Here is a 6,860-nt window from a genome sequence, read left to right as displayed (position 1 = left end):
GTACCTCAGGCCCCAACTCATCCCTCTCTGCAATTGTCGTCACCAAGGAAACGGACTCCGCCTCTCTCCATCCTTTCAGGAGGTTGAGGTGATAAATCTGTGTTGCACCTCCCCTGTCAGATCGCACAAGCTCATAATCAACGTCACCCACTCGTCGTGTGACCACAAATAGCCCTTGCCACTTGGCTGGAAGATGGGAGCAATACAAGCACTTTATCTCCCGGTGCAAATTGTCTTAACCGAGATTCTCTGTTATACAGCCGCTGCTGACGTTCCTGGGCCCGGAGCAAATTCTCACATGACAACTGCCCTAGTGTGTGAAGTTTTGCTCTCAGGTCCAGGACGTACTGAACTTCGTTTTTACTGGGGCTCGGACCTTCCTCCCAGCTTTCTTTAACCAGGTCCAAAACCCTGCGTGGTTTTCTGCCAAACAGCAGTTCAAAGGGAGAAAATCCCGTGGAGGCCTGGGGTACCTCGCGCACTGCAAACAGCAGAGGATCTAGCCACCTGTCCCATTTACCACTATCCCCGTGCACAAACTTACGGATCATGGACTTCAAAGTCTTATTCAGGCGCTCAACGAGGCCGTCAGTTTGAGGGTGATAAACACTCGGTCGAATGGACTTGATTCCCAATAATCCGTACAGTTCTCTCAGTGTTCGTGACATAAATTGGGTGCCTTGATCAGTCAGGATCTCTTTCGGGATCCCGACTCGGGAGATCACTTGAAACAGTGCCTGTGCAACACTCTTTGCAGATATGCTGCGCAGTGGCACTGCCTCTGGATATCGTGTTGCGTAATCCACCAGGATTAACACAAAGCGATATCCACGTGCGCTTCGGTGAAATGGCCCGATGAGATCCATCCCAATCCGCTCAAATGGGACCTCGATCAGCGGTAATGGGCGCAAAGGCGCTCTCGGGATGGCCGGTTGGTTAACCAACTGGCATTCGGGGCAGGACGCACACCAGTGGCGTACGTCCGCCCGAATGCCTGGCCAATAGAATTGGGCCATTACACGGTTCAGTGTTTTTTCGTACCCCATATGCCCAGCCATCGGGTTATAATGAGCCGCCTGGAAAACCATTTCCCGATGGGTTTTCGGGACCAACAGCTGTGTTATTGTTTCCTCTGTCTGAGTGTCACGACTCACTCTGTACAACCTATCCCTGGACAATGAAAAGTGTGGATATGTTAACGCTGCGTCAGGGCGCACCACGTGACCATCAATTTTTATCACTTGGTCAAAGGCACAGCGTAGAGTATCATCACGAGACTGCTCAAGTGGAAAATCTTCCATGGAGTCAAACACGGGAACCTGCGGCGCCTCCTGTGAAGGCACCTCCCCGTCATCAGTGTCAGACAACCTCGTGTCACCACTGAGCACAGAGCACATATCCCATGTCCCTGCTGGTCGTGAGCGCACCCCCACACACTGCCCCACCAATCTATCAAACCCAGGCCAATCAGTACCCAAAATCAGGGGGTGCACCAGGCGGGAGCTAACCGCAGCCTTCACACTATGTTTTTTTCCCTTATAACGAATTTCCACTGGAACTACAGGGTATCTGTGAATATCCCCATGTACACACCTAATATCCACCCATCCTGCCTCTATCAAAGCCCCGGGTCGAATCAGATTCTGGTGAACTATGGACTGCGTGCAGCCTGAGTCCACCATTGCCTGATTTGTACCCCCCGAATCCTTACTGGAACGCTGTACGTCCCTCCTGGACCGGAGGAGGGTGCTGGAGGGCCGACCTCCATCAGCGGGCACTCGCGGCGAAAGTGACCGGGCTGCCCGCACCTCCAACACTCCTGCACTGCCACCTGAGGGACCCTCTGTGGGTCGGGAGCAGCACCTGTAGCGGCTGGAACCTGGGGTGGAAAGAGACGGGAGAGATTAGTGCGGGGCAGTGGCGATGGTCGGGCAGTTGTGTGGTGTAGGGGCTCGGCTGCGGACTGCCCCCTTCGGGGCGCTGGTGTGGGACGGCTGGGAGTTGCTGGCCGAGCCTCCGGTGTCCGTCCCTGGGAGAAGACAGCCAGATGATCCTCTGTGAGGGTGATTGCGGCTGCCAGCTCCGTCGGTCGGTGACAGCGCACCCACTCTGCCGTACCCGTCGGCAGCCCCTCCACGAACTGCTCCAGTATGATCTGGTCTAGCATCCTCTCCTCGCCGTTGGATCCCCCTGGCTGCAGCCACCTAGTCGCCGCGTCCTTCAGCTGCTGAGCATAGGTGAAAGGCCGGTCCGTGGGGCCCAGTTTCGTCCCCCTAAAACGGCGGCGATGGTCCTCCGCCGAGTAGCCGAGGCGATCCAGTACTGCCCTCCTGATCGCAGTGTAATCCCAAGCGTGCGCAGGGAGGCCCAGCGCCACTGTTTGGGCATCCCCCGACAGGAGGGGAAGCCCCCGTACCGCCCACTCTTCCTCCAGCCACCTGCATGCCCCTGCCGTTGCCTCGAACATCTCGAGGAAGGATTGTGGGTCGTCAGTTGGTGACATTTTGTGCAGTGCGACTGATGCGAGTGGAGGAGTTGGTGTTCCCGCTCCGGCTTGCTCCACCATCGCCTCCAGCAGCTGGGTCTGCCGCACTGACTGGTCCTGCAGCACTGCCAGCTGCTGCCTGCTATGGGCCGCCTGGTCACGGCTCATCGTCGCGACCTCCGCCAGCATCTGGGCCAGCATGGTGATCGGCTGCTGCGGTTCCGTCATCTCAGTTTTTTACCTGTCTTTGCTGAGTCCCTGGTCAGACGCCAATGTGGCGTTCTCACAGCCACTGCGGGTTCTTTCAGCTGGAAAGTATGACTGAGATCTGGTGATGGTATAATGCTTTATATTTTCTTTCACTCTTTCAGTGATCGCTCTCACTGCACGAAAAGAGGGATTTGTGTCACTGTGGACGGCAGTGAACATCCGCGAATTTGCCTAATTTTTGGACGCACCTGGGCGCTTGCAGGCAGACAAACTTTAAGTTTGTTGAGCGAGAAAATCGTCGGAAACGAACCCGACTCGCGGCGGGCTCTCACAGCGGGGTGCTAATGGCCCACCACCCCGCTGTGAGAGTGCCTGGACCTCTCACTGGCCTCGCTGGTATTGGACGAAAAAGGCACGTGATTACATGAAAAAGCTCCTGTAAAGCTGACCGCCCATTGGCCAATAAGGTTAATATATGCATACTTTATATGGGCATATCATTCAGCAATTATGATTAATAATTGTGATTATGATTACTAATATTCCTGGGATGTTTGTGTACTTCATATATTCACGTCATTCTTATAAGCTGCACTATGACTAGGCTAATGCAGGCATGAATGACGTGAATCTATTGAGGAAATGAAAAAGGAAACTTTTTTTAAAAGCGCTTTTATTGCCACACCACACAATGTACATAGCTTACATTGTAATAAGAACCATATTGACAATAAAGAATTGAAAATTATATACACACACACTGCTGTAGCCTACAATATACAAAATAAGCCTAAACGCCGCCGTTTGGAATCCGCATTCTTCGCATTACTCCGGTCCCTGCAGGGTCTGCGGGAGTTGTCAGACGTCCTCATCCTGGATCAGAAGCTGGCTTCTGGGAGCTGTTGGAATAACCAATAAATAATCAAAACATAGTCTAGCCATGCACAGCATATTGACAACTTGTCTATAAAGTAACAAAAGTCATATTGACAGCGTATATGTTCTTACTCTCTTTCACTCTTCTGTGGTGAGACTGTGAGTATTTCGGGTTGGCTTCAAGACGCGCCTGTAGCACAGCACACAGGTCCGTCACGCAGCTAAAACAAACAAACAAGAGGAATGAATAAAATGACCAGTGCTTAAAAGTATCAGTGCCAGCCGTGGTAAAAGTCAGCGCCGCTCACCCTCGATAGTGTCCCCGTCTACCTCTCTGAAGTTCGGACTCTTTGACACCACCTCCTTCAAGCGACTCGTTACATCCATATTGTGAGGTGACAGTAGCCTGTAAAAACAATAGGCCTATGGTTAATAAAAAAAACTGCATTGACGTAATGTAACATCAGGTCCAACTCAACTAGATATTGGGAGAACATTCACTTATTCTTACCCTTGACCTGGATATAATGCCACGGTGAGTTATGCAGGCGGCGAACTGCTTCCTATAAATTGAAAACACGAAATTCATTTTTTTAAATAAAGCAACTCACACTGGTTTTCACATGATGGACACAATTAAGTTGAGTTTAGCCTAAAGCCACAGTCAACAACCTACTCTTACCGCGTTTTTCGGATTCTGTATCCGCCTTCTCTTGCGCTCTTCAACTTCTCTGGAATGTAACTCCAGTCCGTTCTCGACGGCCATCTTGCCTCCAACCTAGCGAATCTCTGGTCGATTCCCTCCAGAACCCTCTCCACGACCGTATCCACAGTGCTGGCCACCATACGAGACATCCCGGTCATAGCATTCAACAGGACTTTCATTTGATCTGCCTGTAAGCAAGTGAGTAAGTAAGTTTAATATACAGCACATTTAAAATCAGCGATAACTGTCCCAAGGGCTGTACAGTGTCAACAAGACTAAAATTAAACAATCAAATGGTCATGTGCAAGTAGAAAAAAACACACAAACCTGTAGACCCGCAGAGAGTTGCTGGGGAGTTGAAAGCAAGTCGTCTTCCAGCCATTGTATTCCGCAAACCAGGGCAGTTTTCACAGCACGGGACCTCAGCGATTTCTGTCTGCCTTGTTGCCGCCAGATCTGCTCCTTAAACTTTTTGTTTACACTGCACGACACAATGTTTCTCATACGTGATTGAACGAGAGCTTATGCGAGCCGTTAAGCTCCACCAATCATATGCGTACACGTCATTACACGGAATACTCGCGAGACAACCTCCTGTCCTTTTGCTATTTAATGTTGTCTGACCACAGCTGGCAATTTGCACTGTTTTGACACAAAAATGGACTCTGCAAGGACAAAGAAAAGACCTCGGCGATATTGTGACCATTGTGACACCGAATTAAGCCATACACAATAAAACACTGAGCGCACTACTGCACATTATGTATACAGGCCAGATTTCTATATTTTTATTTCTATATTTCTATTTTATTTAAGAAACCTTTTAGAATATTGCTGTTGCATGCTTATTTTATCTTTATCTTATCTTTATTATTATACATTTGGACATCCAGTGCGGGCAACAAAGAAAATAATTTAATTGTTCAGGGAAACACGTTTCTAACTGCACATATGACAATAAACCTTTGAATCCTTGAATCCTTGAATTTTGCCCACAAAAAGCGGTATTACAAAAGAGGTGTTTGGGAGAAAAAAAAACAGATATGCATCACCTGTCACCAGCAGACAGCGTGCACCTCTTCTTTTTCAAGACAACACAGCAACAAGCTTGGCTGGAGTTGGAGGTGATGGTGATGAACGTGTAGAAACAGGCCTGCCCACCCCCCACCTCACCTCACCCAACCCCACTTGAAAATGACTGTGGCAGCTCCTGACCTGATCACTGGCATTTACATATTAAAGGCTCTCCTAAGTAGGGGAGGGGAGGGGGGCATGGGGGAGCAGTTGCCAGGTCAATTTGCGACAACTTGGGCCAAGTTTTCACTTTTACCACCGCAAATGCAGGGGCTTAACGTATGCGGACATGTAAGGGGCCACATACATCCACAAATCCCTCTTTTCATGCAGTGTCTTTCAGTGATCTCTTCTAGCACGGCCTCCCTCCTGCGCTTCCTGCGCTTTGTGCCGGCTTGTTCTACTTCTCCTCCCCTGGTTCCAGCACGCTACTGTGTTTATAAAGGAGAGTGATTAGACAAGTGGATGCTGGTGTACTAACCACTCACCTGGTGCTGCTCCCCTGAGCTCTCTCCACACCTCTTTCCTGCAGCTGATGCGCCACGCCCCCTCCACATTTGGATAGGGTATCAAATGTAGAGGACCAATAACCCGAGAGCCTCGGACAAGACCAGAACGTATGAGCCAAGGTTGCAGGTGAAAAATTGCATCTATTACATGAATCATCAATTGTTGGATACATCTTTGCGATTCTGGCTTTTGACAAGTGCAGTCTGTGTGTTACTTTGAACTGAAGTAGGCCATGTCTGTGTAGCGTGCTCTCAGGAAAGACAGAGAACGGAGATGTTTACATTAACCTTCCCCCCTTTTTCAAATGTCTTGACATCAAAAACATTTCACTGTTTATGACCCTTTCAACGGATTACCTAAAGAAGATAAGGACCCAGATGTGAATTCCGACCAACTGGAGTCTCTTTGTGAGATTCTCTCCTCCACGCCAGCCACGCATAATAAATTATGCAAACTGACACCCTCTGACAGAGAAACAAACCAGGCTTGCTCTTCTTTCCTGGCCTGTTACAAAGGAATGTTCAACTCTCTATTTCCTAGAAAGTAGAACTTTCACCATAATCCTCACTTTCTCCTGGAATAAAACTGTTAAAATCGGAACTGCATAAATCTACAGATCATTTTGAAACATTCGCCATTCTTTTACATGGAGTATTTACCAAGTTATGGAATATTGGATTTAATAGAAACTCTGCCATGGAGCCACAGCACCACCCAGTGGACATAGATGACGGACACTTTCCACTCTGTCAGCCTAATGACCAAGGACACTCATAACTAAGGATGTTTTAATGTTCTCATTATGTACAATGCATAACCCAATGGTGTTAATCCCACAGGTATCACTCAAGGAACCGCAGATCATTCTAGTTAACAGCAAGCAAAGTTGTCATTACCATTTTTGTCATGATAATATGAAGTATTGTATGCTGATAACTGTTTCATGCTCATATTTGTGTTTATGCCTGCTTTTATGCGACATTATTGTCTGTTAGGAAC

General features: G+C 48.8%; 1 long non-coding RNA gene across 1 annotated transcript; it reads right to left on the bottom strand.

The window, feature by feature from the left end:
• Positions 1 to 3,496: 3,496 nt before the first annotated feature.
• LOC142379448 (uncharacterized) lies at positions 3,497 to 3,926 on the bottom strand. Its single transcript, XR_012769690.1, has 3 exons — positions 3,880 to 3,926; positions 3,704 to 3,792; positions 3,497 to 3,587 (listed from the first exon to the last, which is right to left on the bottom strand). It is a non-coding gene; the product is annotated as an uncharacterized LOC142379448 (long non-coding RNA).
• Positions 3,927 to 6,860: the final 2,934 nt, after the last annotated feature.

This window comes from Odontesthes bonariensis, chromosome 4 (genome assembly GCF_027942865.1).
Source record: "Odontesthes bonariensis isolate fOdoBon6 chromosome 4, fOdoBon6.hap1, whole genome shotgun sequence".
In the NCBI taxonomy this organism is placed as follows: Eukaryota; Metazoa; Chordata; class Actinopteri; order Atheriniformes; family Atherinopsidae; genus Odontesthes; species Odontesthes bonariensis.
The sequence above is the reverse complement of the archived record's forward strand: the minus strand, read 5'-3'. Positions and strand labels throughout refer to the sequence as shown.